The sequence below is a fragment of the Schistocerca cancellata genome, chromosome 4 (assembly GCF_023864275.1).
Source record: "Schistocerca cancellata isolate TAMUIC-IGC-003103 chromosome 4, iqSchCanc2.1, whole genome shotgun sequence".
Lineage (NCBI taxonomy): Eukaryota > Metazoa > Arthropoda > Insecta > Orthoptera > Acrididae > Schistocerca > Schistocerca cancellata.
The window spans coordinates 433,610,705-433,627,073 of record NC_064629.1 but is presented as its reverse complement, the minus strand read 5'-3'; the positions used below and the strand labels follow the sequence as shown (position 1 = coordinate 433,627,073).

The window sequence follows — 16,369 nt, the reverse complement described above, 5'->3', positions numbered from 1 at the left end:
GGCTTTCAGACAGTCATTCTTCCCGCGAACCATACGCGACTGGAACAGGAAAGGGAGGTAATGACAATGGCATGTAAAGAGCCCTCCGCCACACACCGTTGGGTGGCTTGCGGAGTATAAATGTAGATGTAGATGTAGAATCTCATTAGCAGTACCAGTATATGTTCTAAGTATGTGAGCCTTATAGTTGTTACGTAATCGTGCAACTAACAAGCAAGAATGTACACACACAATAACACTGTGTCGTCTGTTCGCAATAACAATGCATTCGTAATTTCTGTTTAAATAAGTTCTCATGGTTCTTGACTGGATATTTAACTTCAAACATTGTTGCATGGTAACAGTTTCTACAGCATACTAGTAACGTGAAGTGAAACGTTTTATGGCAAAGACAAAGTTAGAAAGCAGATTATCTTCAATAAACGGTTTTACATGTGAAATGTGGTGTAAACCTTTACTCTTCCTAGTACGCAGAGTTTCAACTTCAACGCAATTATCATATCGTAAGGTCCATTGTAAACTAGAAAGAATTTGTGACTCAAGTGTTTCTTCTTATGTGACAATGAATGAGCTTTAATGAGAACTTTCTGACCAATATATAATTTCTTTGCATTTGCTTTACCGTGTAGTTTTCTCCTTTTGTCTGCTGCAGATTTTATATTTTTAAGAGCCAAATCAATTATGTCTTTGTGTCGAAGTTTACGTGTATTCGGGAAAAGTACAAGCTCTCTGATTCTGTTCGGTGGTTCTTCATTCTTCAGTACAAGAGTAGGTGGTAAAGCAGTGGAGTCATGAGACATTTCATTCAGCACGTTTTGAAATAAGTGTAAATATCTGTCCCAATCTTGATGCTTTCTGTGACAATAAAGTCTGCAAAGCTTATTGATTTCTTTCATAATCCGTTCGGAGGGGTTACAATGTGGTGAATACAATGAAATAAAAACAGGTTTGATTTTATGATTCCGAAGCATGCGTGACCAAACAGCAGATCTGAATTGCGGTCCGTTATCTGAAATGACTTTAGCAACGTGGCCAACTTCACGTAAGAAATTTTTAACAAAGGCGTTGGATACAGACCGTCCAGTGGCTTTACGTAACGGAGTGAAAGAAACAAATTTTGAAGTAAGTTCAACAGCGACTAGAACGTACGAAAATCCATTCGATGTTCTGACAAGGGGTCCCAAGAGATCAACAGCAGCAAATTCTTTTAATTTAGAAGGAATAATAGGAAACAACCGAGCACGATGTGAGATAGTAGATGGTTTCGCCTTTTGACAAAGTTTACAAATAGACAAGACTCTTCGAATTCGCTTTTCCATATTGTTAAAATAACAAGTCGTTCGAAGAATATGATAACATTTTCGTGGGCCAAAATGTGCGTAGCTGAAATGAATGTACCAAATGAGCTTATTAACAAAATCGTCTGGAATGCAAAGTACCCGTAGCTTGTCATCAACAGTGCAGTGTTTGAAGAGTATGTTGTTTCTAACCAGGTAATAATGCCGAATCTGAGTGTGTGTCTTTTCATGCCATTTACTTTTGATGTCTTTCCCAATCGGATCTTTATCTTGTTCATGAGCAATGTCCTTTAAAGATGTGGTGATGAAGTTACCAAAGGCGACTTTCTGAATGTAAAGAATACTGAAATTTTTCTCAATGTTGCCTTCTGTGTTACTTTCTCAAGCCCAGCCGGTGCGCGTGACAGCGCGTCCGCAACAATGTTCTCCTTGCCGCGAATGTAGACTATTGTGGAGCGGAATTCTTGCAGAAACAATGCCCAACGTTTTAACCTGTCATGATTTAATTTTGAAGACATAAGAAATTGTAATGCACGATGATCACTGTATACTTTTACGTGCTTACCAGAAAGAAAGAAACGGAATTTGTTAAATGCCCAAACGATAGCTAAAGCTTCTAATTCAGTAACGGAATAATTTTTTTCAGATTTTGTTAGCACTCGGCTAGCAAAAGCAATGGTTTTCTGAACAGTAATGTCATTTTCTATGGCTTCTTGAAATAAATGGGCACCAAGACCGACTTTAGAAGAATCCGTGCTAAGGCAGAAATCTTGTGACAGATCTGGATGAGCTAGTATTGGCGCGTGAAGTAACGCTTCTTTCAAAGAATTGAATTCCAACTGTGCTTGTTCGTCCCAGTTCCAAATAGTATTTTTTCCAGTGAGAGAACAAAGTTTTGGTGTAACAAGAATTTGCATATTCAGAAAACGACGGTAAAAATTTACGAGACCTAGAAAACTGCGGACTTGTCCTTTTGTGGATGGAACTGGAATGGCTCTGATTGCTTCTAACTTTTCAGGATCCGGCTGAATGCCTTCAGAAGAAATAATATGTCCCAAAAACTTCACCTTTGTCCTACCGAATTCAGACTTTTCCAAGTTAACTGTAATTCCAGATTCTGCAAAAATATGTAACACGCTGTTGAGGATGCGATTGTGTTGTTCCCATGAGGCTTCTGCTATCAGAATATCGTCCACATATAAGGTGATGTGACGTTTTAAGAACTCAGGTAATATGGAATTTAGCCCGCGAATGAATGCTGCCGAAGAAATGTTCAAACCAAAAGGAAGTTTCCGAAACTGATAACAAACGCCAAACAAAGAAAAGCTGTGTATTTTCTACATTCTGGATGAAGTTCGATCTGATAAAAGCTGGATCTGAGATCAATGGAAGACAACACTTTTACACCATTAAAATTTTGAAGAAGTTCTTCCATCGTCTGCGGCCTGTCTGTTTCAGGATTAATGATAGTATTGATTTGTCTCGAATCTAAGACAAGCCTGATCGATCCATTTTTCTTCTCAACAACATGTAACGGATTGTTGTATGAGCTTACTGCAGGCTCAATAATGCCCTCGTCAAGCATAGATTGTATTTCTGTTCTAACATGGTCCCTATAATGTGCTGGAATTACGTATGGTCTAACACAAAATTTAGTATGCTCACGAACACGAAATTGGTATTGAAATCACTTGATTGTTCCTGTTTTGTGAGTAAAAACTGTGGAATGTGCTTGTAAAATCTCAAAAAGGTCCTGCCTATCAGTGTCATTACAATTCTCAATTGTTAGAATTTTATTCTGAATTAACTCATTAGTTTCAAATATGCTGTCGATATCATCCCTGTCAGTACTTGCAGAGTGATTGTTAGTGTCTAGTTCCGTAGAAAATTCCGAACGGTTGTCTAACAGAAGGTAAAGCCGATTAATTTCCTCGTCATGGTTTGAGAGCCAGTCTTCAAACTTCAAAGCTGTTGACTTACCTTCTTTCTCTAAACTTATTTCAGCATCGTGAAAGCTTAAGATTGCTTTGTATTCATTCAAAAAGTCTACTCCCAGTATAATTTCCGTCGACAATAATGGAACAATAAGAAAGTTCATAGAGAAGCTGTGGCTTTGACAAAAGAATTCTAAGTTGGTTTGTTGGCGTACATCTACACTTTTTCCAAAGATTGCACCTTGTAATTTAATCTTACGTAACGGAAGTGTGGGGCAATCGTTCGATTTGTTGCACTTGCTAAAAGCTGTTTCACTAATTACTGAAATGGGACTGCCAGAGTCAAGTACTGCTGTAAATTTTACGTCATTTACAGTAATGTGAATCACAGGATATGCAATGTTGTTAAGTTTTACATCATGTTCCTGGAGTAAGATGTCCCTAATGTCTTCCATTTTTACGTAATTACTAGCTACGGCAGCTGCGTCGTCAGTTTCATAAGTACGTTTTGTGGCTGCCAGCGGTGTGAGTCATTGCCTATTGTCTCTTTGTTGGCGCGCGTCGTTATTGGGATTTGGAGACCTAACTTCTACAAATTCACCGTGACGAGAGGGCCCTGCCCTGTTTAAATCCCGCCAGTTCTGATGCAGTTCAGGTCTGTCGTTACGATCATATCGTCTGTCGTCATGTTGGTAGATTCCATAGTTTCTTTCTTGTCGGTCACGTGGTGGAGAATTTCTCCCTGAGCCGTAACTGCGCGCTGGACCGTTGCGTCTAAAGTTATTCTGTCTCCCGTGATAATAATAGTTCTGGTTCCGATATTGTCTGTTTCTCTGATTGTCTCTGTGATAGTCATTACCGCGGAGAGGTGATCTTTCCCTGTAATTATTACTAATCTGCCAACGGTTGTCATACGGGTGGTGTCTGTTTTGGTCACGATTTACGTTTTAAGAATAGCCTTGTCGTGTCCATTTATTATTTCTGTCATCGCGGAATTGTGACAGATGTGACTTGTAATTGTTGTACTCCTGTTTTCGCGTTCCGCGATTGTCAGTGTCAATTTCCAGTTCTCGTAACAGTCCCTGAAAAGCTTCAATGTCGTCTTTGCAACGTCCTGCTAAAATAATATGTCGTAAATGTTCAGGCAGTTTGATTAAGCAAATGTGGATGAGTTCTGAGGGGCTGTATGGGTTTGAAAGATACTGATTCTTATGCAACATGTCTTCAAAATATTTCATAAGACTGGAAAATTCAGATTGTCCGAAACATTTCATCATTATGATGCTATGTTTTACTCGGTCTTGTGTAGCTTGAGACCAATACGCTGAGAGGAAGGCATGATAAAATTCTCCTTCACTGTGACAATCGTGAATGACCGATCGCATTCTTACAGCTGGTTCATTCTCCAAGAAGCCACACATAAATTCTAACCTGTGCTCCAATGACCAGTTGGGAGGAAAACAATGAGAAAATTGATGAAGCCATGCTTGTGGATGAATGTCGTTGTCAGAATTCTTAAATGTTTTGAATTTACGTGTAGTAATGAACAGCTTATAGTCGAAATTATCGTGTCGGCGAGTCGCACATCGCTCATTGTTACTTCGTTTCGGCGGTTCCATCTCAAAATCCAATGCGCCTTGCCAATTTCTTTCATAATTTCCGAAATGTCCTGTGTTATTATTTTGTGGTTGTTCCGTATTTCTATGTCCCTCTTCCCGTACTGGAGCGCGAGTGTCCTCTGAAATATGTAATTCTTGTATTACCTGCGTCAACTGATCTTGTACTTCCCGGATTTCTCTTTTGTACTGTGTATTGATTTGATTTTGATTTTGTTTGAATTTTCTAATTTGTTCATACTCTTCTGTGTCAGTGAAGGCTACGGGTCTTGTGTCATTCAGATCATCATCTACCTTTGTAGATAAGTTAGTGACCTGATCCGAAAGTTCGGCTACTTTCTCCGATAGTGAACACATTTCCTCAGTGTGTTTTTCTGAACCAAGTTTCAGAGTGTCCATTTGTGTTGAAATCGAATCTACTGTGTCCTTTAAGCTTTCCTGAGTTTTTGCAAGTTGCGTAACCGAATCGGTAGATACAACTGAGTCAATTTTAGCCCACAAGGTCTCATGATTTTCATGAACAATGGTTTGCAGTTCTTTTATGGCTGCTTCGTGATTCTGTAATGCATTTTCATGCCGCGAAAAAATAGGTTGAAAATGCTCACAAATTTGTGTTTTTACGTCATTACAGACTTTTTGACATTTCGGTGGTGGTGGTTAGTGTTTAGCGTCCCGTCGACAACGAGGTCATTAGAGACGGAGCGCAAGCTCAGGTTAGGGAAGGATTGGGAAGGAAATCGGCCGTGCCCTTTCAAAGGAACCATCCCGGCATTTGCCTGAAACGATTTAGGGAAATCACGGAAAACCTAAATCAGGATGGCCGGAGACGGGATTGAACCGTCGTCCTCCCGAATGCGAGTCCAGTGTGCTAACCACTGCGCCACCTCGCTCGGTTTTGACATTTCGATTCAATGTTATGTAACTCAGTAGTTAAATCTTCACGTGTTTGTTCAAGTGTGGCGTCTAACTTCCGAAGATTTTGTTCCATTGTGTCTAACTTTTGAAGCTTTTGCTGTGTTTGTCTCTGATTTTGTTCCATTGTGTCTAACTTTTGAAGATTTTGTCCCATTTGTCTCTGATTTTGTTCCATTTGTTGCATTAATTGCAATAATAATGTATTAGTGTCTGGAATCTGTTTCTCTATGCTTTTTGGCAGTGCATTTTCACCGGCAACATTCACATTTTGACAAGCAGAAAATATGTCTTGACTCATTTGAGAAAACGGTGAGGACCCAAAACCTAAGTCTACAGTATTTGCAATATTGTGTTCTGTCATTTCGGATTCCTGAGGCGATCTGTTGCCGACCGATCGCTCGATAATGCTTCCTTGTTCACTACCTGTTTCACTGTCTACACCATTATTTGCCGCCCGCTCCATTTCCCTATGCACAATTACCAAATTACTACTTCGAATGTCTGTTAATTCACTACACAGTGGTGCTGATAAGCTACGCTCGTCGTCACTATTATTTCTCAGTTTACTTTGAAGCCTAGTGTTACGTTTTTCACACGCCATTATTGTCACAATATTTCACACGATAACACAGAAAAGCACAATTTGAAGAGCAAAAATAAGAGAACACTTTAACATAGCACTGAAAATAATATGTAGTTAATTGCAAGCGCAGCTGCGAAATACTTGGTGCAAATCTACATGCATGCCACAACTGTTTTACTGTACAACAATGGAAGACTGCAACTACAAAGGAGATTCTCTCTACTATTACGCGCTAGCAATAAACAAAATCTACACTAATTACACAAACTACAAGAAAAAATCAGAAGATTCCAGTGAGGTATCCTCGGCTAAGGGTCGCCATATGAAACGTCCCCTTAGAACTATTATACATGACTGTGCTTAAACTGACACACAATATTTTTTAGCGCAACGCAATCTGACTTTCAGAAATCCCTACAAAGGAATGGCCCTGACTAACATTGACCTGTACCTTTCACAAATCACTTACCTCACAAAAATCTTCGTTACTCAAGCTACTGCAATACAGCGAGCGCCACTACTGCCAGCTAAATAAAAGATTCAAACTACAGAAGGCACCATCTACTGATAGGCATAGTTAGCAATTGAAAGATGTTAATAGAGAACAAACAATGTATTTACCTTAACAGTCATAATATACACTCCTGGAAATGGAAAAAAGAACACATTGACACCGGTGTGTCAGACCCACCATACTTGCTCCGGACACTGCGAGAGGGCTGTACAAGCAATGATCACACGCACGGCACAGCGGACACACCAGGAACCGCGGTGTTGGCCGTCGAATGGCGCTAGCTGCGCAGCATTTGTGCACCGCCGCCGTCAGTGTCAGCCAGTTTGCCGTGGCATATGGAGCTCAATCGCAGTCTTTAACACTGGTAGCATGCCGCGACAGCGTGGACGTGAACCGTATGTGCAGTTGACGGACTTTGAGCGAGGGCGTATAGTGGACATGCGGGAGGCCGGGTGGACGTACCGCCAAATTGCTCAACACGTGGGGCGTGAGGTCTCCACAGTACATCGATGTTGTCGCCAGTGGTCGGCGGAAGGTGCACGTGCCCGTCGACCTGGGACCGGACCGCAGCGACGCACGGATGCACGCCAAGACCGTAGGATCCTACGCAGTGCCGTATGGGACCGCACCGCCACTTCCCAGCAAATTAGGGACACTGTTGCTCCTGGGGTATCGGCGAGGACCATTCGCAACCGTCTCCATGAAGCTGGGCTACGGTCCCGCACACCGTTAGGCCGTCTTCCGCTCACGCCCCAACATCGTGCAGCCCGCCCCCAGTGGTGTCGCGACAGGCGTGAATGGAGGGACGAATGGAGACGTGTCGGCTTCAGCGATGAGAGTCGCTTCTGCCTTGGTGCCAATGATGGTCGTATGTGTGTTTGGCGCCGTGCAGGCGAGCGCCACAATCAGGACTGCATACGACCGAGGCACACAGGGCCAACACCCGGCATCATGGTGTGGGGAGCGATCTCCTAAACTGGCCGTACACCACTGGTGATCGTCGAGGGGACACTGGATAGTGCACGGTACATCCAAACCGTCATCGAACCCATCGTTCTACCATTCCTAGACCGGCAAGGGAACTTGCTGTTCCAACAGGACAATGCACGTCCGCATGTATCCCGTGCCACCCAACGTGCTCTAGAAGGTGTAAGTCAACTAGCCTGGCCAGCAAGATCTCCGGATCTGTCGCCCATTGAGTATGTTTGGGACTGGATGAAGCGTCGTCTCACGCGGTCTGCACGTCCAGCACGAACGCTGGTCCAACTGAGGCGCCAGGTGGAAATGGCATGGCAAGCCGTTCCACAGGACTACATCCAGCATCTCTACGATCGTCTTCATGGGAGAATAGCAGCCTGCATTGCTGCGAAAGGTGGATATACACTGTACTAGTGCCGACATTGTGCATGCTCTGTTGCCTGTGTCTATGTGCCTGTGGTTCTGTCAGTGTGATCATGTGATGTATCTGACCCCAGGAATGTGTCAATAAAGTTTCCCCTTCCTGGGGCAATGAATTCACGGTGTTCTTATTTCAATTTCCAGGAGTGTATATAGTAGTTCATGACATCCAGTGTTACAAATTTCAAAACTCCGCCATCTCTCTCCCCACATCCACCACTGCTGGCGGCTCACCTCCAACTGCGCAACGCTATGCGCTGTTCACATCCAGCTGTCCAACACTACAATGGCAGACAACAATGCAAACTAGCCACAGACTGCACACAGCACAGGCAGTGATTTTCATACAGAGCGCTACGTAACGTTGTCAATAAGAAAACATAAACAGCCTACTTACAACACACATCCATGCCAGAGGCAGGATTCGAACCTGCGACCGTAGCGGTCACACGGTTCCAGACGGAAGCGCCTAGAACCGCACGGCCACACCGGCCGGCGAGGCATCAAGGAATCATCACTTTGGTAATGGAGTGGAGTGGGTGGCATATCGGGTTTGACTACAGTAACTAGGTCGAAATGAATGTAGTCTGCAGTAATTATGCAGACATTGAGGCGATTCCACAGGAAACACTAGCGTAGAGAGATGCATCAAAGTAATCATTGGACCGACGGCTACCACAACAACTTGTTACTTAATAAATAAAATGTCATCCATAGTCACATCTAGCTTTTTATTTCGCTTTGAATTTTCAAGAAATTCAACAAATTTTGTATGTGTTTGGAAAGGAGTTGTTTAACAGATTTATTTATTCGTGTTCGAACTACATCATAAAATATACAGGATGATTCTTATTAACGATTTAAAAACCCGGAAGTGGCGTAGATGACGCTGACACTATATTCCAAAAGTGGATGACAAATGTGGAACATGTGACGTCACCAGCTGACGTAGCTCGCCACACGTGCGGCGACTGGGCTTGTCGATCCTACCCTCGTCCGTAAGGAACAGTGCTACGCATTTCTCTCTTAGGCTACTCTCTTTCCGAACACCTTTTGTAAATCTGATCTGTTTGTTGTAAACTTAGAAGTTACAAAATTATTTCCCTAGCCGAAACCAAGCGAAAGCTGTTCTAATTTTGTGTTTCTTTCCTTTTGTCCTTTCTGTTTTGTTTACAGACTTTATTCAGTAAAGAACACGTAAGTCATTTACTGTAAGCGATGCAATTCGGAAGTTTATACTTGTTTACTTGTGACTCAGGTTTTCGATGTACAGTACTTTGCAGTTAACCAGCGGAAACCGCGAGACCGGTAAATAAAGTAATACATCTTACTTCAATGTAAACACATAACTGTCTAACGCAGAGCAAAAAGAGACGCAAGACTCGAATCCTGAACCCCACTCGCTACAGACCCGCACGTAGGCCTGGAGCCACACCGACGTGAATACTTACGACTTGGGTTTGATGATTAGGTGGGACAGGACGGTAGCCTCCACCGCTGCATGTGCGACAAGGTACGTCATTTGGTGACGTCACACGTTTAACAGTTGTCATCCACTTCTGGGGTATTTCCCGACGTTTGCAGCCCCGTGTGTCTTATATGAAATTACTTATCTCAGCGACATCTACGCCGCTTGGGGGATTTTTAAACATTAATAAGTATGACAAACTGCCTATTGGCTTCTGTCTCGGGTTCTTCGGCCGACTGGCGAAACGTCAGAAAAATCATTAGATGAACGTCAGCCGAAGAACCCGAGACAGAAGCCAATAGGCAGTTTGTCAACAAGTGGCCACGAAAGCCTTAACAATGTTGTATTAATAAGTATCATCTTAACATATAAAAATCATATCGAGAAACCAAAAGCTAACATACAAACACGTAGTGGCATACTGAACGAATTGACAACTGCAAAACGGTGCGCCAACAAGAACGTACTCTGTTCCACGGCACTGACCACCTGCTTTTCAGCTGCTAAGTATGGATGTACGGTTTGGGAAAGATCTCGTTAAGCTGGAAAAATATACGCGATCCTAAACGATACCTGCAGGAAGATAACTGGCTGCCCCAGACTTACCAGAGAGTACCATTTATATTCATTATCGGATTTTGCTTCACCAGATGTCAGAAGATCATTCCTGACCTTGAAGGTAAGGAACAAACAGATAAATGACTAGCGCCAACAGCTACACAAAAAACTGAACAACTGAAAATAATACAAGTACATAGTTTATACACTGAGGTGATGAAAGTTATGGGATACCTACTAATATCGTGTCGGACTTACTTTTATCTGGTGTACTGTAGCAATTCGACGTGCCATGGACTCAAAAAGTCGTTGGGAGCCCCCTGGAGAAATATTGAGCCGTGCTACCTCTGTAGCGATCCATAATTGCGAAAGTGTTGCCGGTGCAGGGTTTTGTGCACGAATTGTTCTCTTGATTATGCCCCATAAATATGCGATCGGATTCATGTCTGGGTGGCCAAATCATTCCCTCTAATTTTCCAGAATGTTCTTCAGACCAATCGCGAACAAATGTGTCCCAGAGACACGACATCGTTGTTGAGGAGCATGAAGTACGTGAATGGCTGCAAAAGAGCTCCAAGTAGGCCAACATTACCATTTTCAGTCAATGATCGGTTCAGCAGAACCAGAGGATCCAGCCCATTCCACACAGTCCACACCGTTATGTGGTCACCACTAGCTCGCACAGTGTCCTGTTGACAACTTGGGTCCATGCCTTCGTGGGGTCTGCGCCAAACTTGAACTCTACCATCTACTCTTACCAACCGAAGGTGGGACTCATTTGACCTGGCTACGGTTTTCCTGTCGTCTTCGGTCCAACCGATATGATCATGAGCCAAGGAGACGCGCTGCAGGCGATGTCGTATTATTAGCAAAGGCACTCGCGTCGGTCGTCTGCTGCGATAATCGATTAAAGCAAAATTTCCTAATGGATACGTTCGTCGTATGTCCCACATTGATTTCTGCGGCTATTTCGCGCAGTGTTGCTTGTCCGTTAGCACTGATAACTCTACGCTAACGCCGCTGCTCTCGGTCGTTAAGTGAAAGTCGTCGGCCACTGCATTGTCTGTAGTGGAAGATAATGCTCGAAATGTGGTGTTCTCGGTACATTCTTGACACTGAGGATCTGGAATATTGGATTGCATAACGATTTCTGGTATGTAGTCTAGCCACATGAGTCTAGCTACAACTGCCATTCCCCATTCAAAATCTGTTAGTTCGCGTTATGCGGCCATAAACACATTGGAATCCTCTTCTCATGAATCACCAGAGTACAAATCACAGCTCCGGCAATACATTGCCCATTTATAGCCTGTGTACGCGATACTACTGCCATCTCTAAATGTGCATATCGCTATCCCATGACTGTTGTCATCTCAGTGTGTAGAACCATACTAGTGAAACACAGAAATACACAATCATAAATATAAGCTGTATCATATTTCGCTCATCCAGAATTCGGTGTAAGCTGCAGCTGTCTCGGTACAATTCAGGAGGTCCTCTTGAGTACACTCTCTCGGTGTATCCACTAACGGTCATTTTGGAAGGTGTGCCATTGTTTGTATTTCACGACATTCACACTTTTCAGTGTCTGTGTAGCCCCAACTTTTCATAAGTTGTTTTGATCGCCCTGTACCAGTACGAAGTCAGTTCTACCACGTTTTCCGGTCTCGCCAGTCTAGGTAGGAACCTTGGGTAGAGCTTGCTTTGTGATAAGGGCTTCTAGATAGTCTCCTCCCATAGTGATATTATGGAAGTTTCAGTTGATTGTACTAAATATACGTAACTTCGTCTACGCGTATATTTAAGCCTTTTAGCATGGGCTAATGGTTGTGTAGCTGTTGGCACTAGTCATTTATCTGTTTGTGTCTTACCTTCAAGCTCAGGAATGATCTTCTGATATCTGCTGGAGCAATATCCGATAATAAATATAAATGGTACTCTCTGGTAAGTCTGAGGCAGCCAGTTATCTTCCTGCAGGAATCGTTTAGGAACGCGTATATTTTTCCAGCGTAATGAAATCTTTCCTAAACTGGACATCCATACTTAGCAACTGAAAAACATGTAGTGAGTGCTGTGGAACGGAGTCCCCGTTTTGCAGATGTCAGTTCGTTCAGTATGCCATTAGGTGTTTGTATTTTAGCTTTTGGTTTATCGATATGATTTTTATATATTAAGATTCTGTCGAGAGTGATGATCAGATAGGATGCATAGGGACAGTTGTAGAATGTAGATGCAAAATTGGTATTATGTCTAGTACAGAATTTTAACAGAAGTCAAACTGTTGTTATAAACAGTCTTTAGTTGAAATAAGATATAATTTGAAGTCACCAATAAGAAAAGAGCTTCTGCATTGTCTATTTATCTTAGATTTTCATTAACTCGGAAACCAAACAATTTCTTATCGTACTGAGATTTAAGCATTTTCTTGAAGTTCTATATATACATCCACATGACTGCCCTGCAATTCTCACTTAAGTGTTGATCGAAACACTGAAAACGCCTGTACAAGAACTGTCATTCTTCTCTAGTTCTTCAACAGGCAAGCTAGATATAAGAATCCTTCAATTCATGGCTTGAAAGGTAGCCCCCTAGTAGATGAAGAGGCCAATGTGTTCCTTCGGTCGAAACTGTGGTCACAACTCCCAGGTGCGCCTTGGCGAGTCTGTGCGTGCGGAGTGCTTGTGTGTGGGTTCCGCAGAAGTAGACTGAACAGGGGAACTGGAGGTGACAGTGTGGTCGGCTTTCCGCGGGCCAGCTGTCTGGTGAGTGGCGGTGATCCTTGGTTATTCGGCGCCGGCAGTGGCGCCACGCGGACGCTGCCAAGTCGCCGCTGGACGGCCGCCAACAACACAAAATACCCCAGCGAGCACACGGCAACACTCTCTCCATTTAGGCTGTCGCAACTCATTACTGTCGCCAGCATGTGTCCTCACTTGCGCAAGATAAATTTTGCACCTACAATAAATTGAGCGACGACGGAGAAAATTGGTAGGAGGTGTCTACATCTGCACGTACATACGTATTCCGCAAGCCACCTACGGTGCGTGGTGGAGGGTACCCTATACCACCACTAGTCATTTCCTGTACCGTTCCACCTGCAAAAAGAGTGAGAGAAAATCGACTGTCTCTATGTCTCCGTATGATCCCTAATTTCTCGTATCTTCGTGGCCCTTACGCGAAATGTATGTTGGCGGCACCAGAAACGTTCTGCAGTCAGCTTCACACGCTGGTATTCTAAATTTTTTCAATAGTGTTCCTCGTAAAGAACGTCGCTAGGACTCCTATTTCATTTCTCGAAGCATCTCCGTAACACTTGTGTGTTGTTCGAGCAACCCGCCCTTGATTTTCTTCGATATCTTCCAATTGTCCGGCCTGGTACGGATCCCAGACACTCGAGCAGTACTCAAGAATAGGTCGCAATAGTGTCCTATACGTCGTCTCCTTTACAGATGAACCACACTTTTCCAAAATCCTCCCAATAAACCGGAGTCGATCATTCGCCTTCCCTACCACAGTCCTCACATGCTCGTTCCATGTCATATCGCTTTGTTAAGTTACGCCGAGATATTTAACCGATGCGTCTGGGTCAAGCAGGACACTGCTAACGCTGGAAATAAATTTCATTTATAAAACCAACTAAAAATTTTGTCTAAGTCATCTTGTGTTCTGCTACAATCACTTAACTTCGACATCTGGAGATCGCTGACCACCCTGTCCGCCAGATCATTTATGTATACAGAAAATAGTAGCTGTTCTATCACATTTCCGTGGGGCACTCCTGACGGTACCCTCGTCTCTTGAACACTTGTCGTCGGGGGCTACATACTGAGTTCCACTACTTAAAAAGTCTTCTAGTTCAAATGGCTCTGAGCACTATGGGACTTAACTTCTGAGGTCATCAGTCCCCTACAATTTAGAACTAGTTAAACCTAACTAACCTAAGGACATCACACACATCCATGCCCGAGGCAGCATTCGAACCTGCGACCGTATCGGTCGCGCGGTTCCAGACTGTAGCGCCTAGAACCGCTCGGCCACTCCGGCAAGCAGTCTTCTAGCCACTCACATATCTGGACACCTATTCCATATGCTCGTACCTTTGCTAACAGACTGTAGTGGGGCACATGTCAAATGCTTTTCGGATATCCAGGGGTTGGTTGGGTTGTTTGGGGGAAGAGACCAAACTGCGAGGTCATCGGTCTCATCGGATTAGGGAAGGGCGGGGAAGGAAGTCAGCCGTGCCCTTTCAAAGGAACCATCCCGGCCCTTTCAAAGGGACCATCCCGGCATTTGCCTGGAGCGATTTAGGGAAATCACGGAAAACCTAAATCAGGACGGCCGGACGCGAGACTGAACCGTCGTCCTCCCGAATGCGAGTCCAGTGTGCTAACCACTGCGCCACCTCGCTCGGTAGGATACCTAGGAATATCGAGTCTACCTGCTCTCCTTCATCCATATTTCGCAGGATATCATGTGAGGAAATGGAAAGCTGTTTCACACGAGCGATGCTTCTTCCTTTACCCGTGCTGATTCGTGGACATAAGCTTCTCGTTCTCAAGAAAATTTATTATATTTGAGCTGAGAATATGTTTAAGAATTCTGCAGCAAACCAGTATTAGGGATATTGGTCTGTAAATGTGCAACTCAGTTTTCTTATCCTTCTTATATGCAGGAGTCACTGCGCCTTTTTCCAGTCGCTTGCGGCTTTGTACTAGGCGAGAGATTCGCGATGAATACAACCAAGTAAGGCGCCAATACCGTATAGTATCCTTGTTAAATCGAACTGGGAGTCCATCCGGACCTGGCGACTTATTCGTTTTCAACACTTTCAGTTGTTTCTCTACACCAGAGACGCTTATTACTATGTCGTCCGCATGGGAGTCTGTTCGATGGTCAAATGAAGGCACGTTGTACGAATCTCCTTGTTGAACGATTTCTTAAACGCGAAATTTAAAACTTCGGCGATCATTTTGCTATCTTCAACTGCCACGCCAGACTGCTCAACGAGTGACTGGATGGAAGCCTTAGGCCCGCTTAGCGATTTTACTTACAACCAGAATTTTCTCGGGTTCTGGGCCAGATCTTTTGCTAAGATATGACGGTGGTAGTAGTTGTATGCTTCGCGCACAGATCTTTTCATAGATACACGAACCTCTAGCAACTTTTGTCTGTCGCTATTTGTTGCCTTAAACTGTTGCTGTAGACTGTTTAGGTTAGAAGGCTCGCAGGAGGACGGGGCAAATCAAATTCCAGTCGTGTCAGGATGGTCGTCCACACAGCACGTAGGTGACTTAATATACTGTAGCTCGCAAGGACACACTCGCGGTCTTTGACAAATGGGAGAATGACTGAGGCCATAGGCTACCTTTCACATTGTACACACTGAGACCATTCTCACTAAATACACTGTTGTTGTTGTTGTTGTTGTTGTGGTCTTCAGTCCTGAGATTGGTTTGATGCAGCTCTCCATGCTACTCTATCCTGTGCAAGCTTCTTCATCTCCCAGTAACTACTGCAACCTACATCCTTCTGAATCTGCTTAGTGTATTCATCTCTTGGTCTCCCTCTACGATTTTTACCCTTCACGTTGCCCTCCCTCCAATACTAAATTAGTGATCCCTTGATGCCTCAGAATATGTCCTACCAACCGATCCCTTCTTCTAGACAAGTTGTACCACAAACTTCTCTTCTCTCCAATCCTATTCAATACCTCCTCATTAGTTATATGATCTACCCATCTAATCTTCAGCATTCTTCTGTAGCACCACATTTCGAAAGCTTCTATTCTCTTCTTGTCCAAACTATTTATCGTGTATGTTTCACTTCCATACATGGCTACACTCCATACAAATACTTTCAGAAACGACTTCCTGACACTTAAATCTATACTCGATGTTAACAAATTTCTCTTCTTCAGAAACGCTTTCCTTTCCATTGCCAGTCTACATTTTATATCCTCTCTACTTCGACCATCATCAGTTATTTTGCTCCCAAATAGCAGAACTCCTTTACTACTTTAAGTGTCTCATTTCCTAATCTAATACCCTCAGCATCACCCGACTTAATTCGACTACATTCCATTATC

General features: G+C 43.5%; 1 long non-coding RNA gene across 3 annotated transcripts in view; it reads right to left on the bottom strand.

The window, feature by feature from the left end:
* Nucleotides 1–16,369, bottom strand: part of LOC126185160 (uncharacterized) — a 426,511-nt gene that overhangs the window by 22,348 nt on the left and 387,794 nt on the right. The window contains exon 1 of one of the 3 annotated variants that reach the window (XR_007536969.1): nucleotides 6,968–6,985. The exons of the other annotated variants lie outside the window; for them this stretch is intronic. This is a non-coding gene — a long non-coding RNA (uncharacterized LOC126185160). Of the gene's footprint in view, nucleotides 1–6,967; nucleotides 6,986–16,369 lie in introns of those variants that run through there. 3 annotated transcript variants of the gene reach the window in all.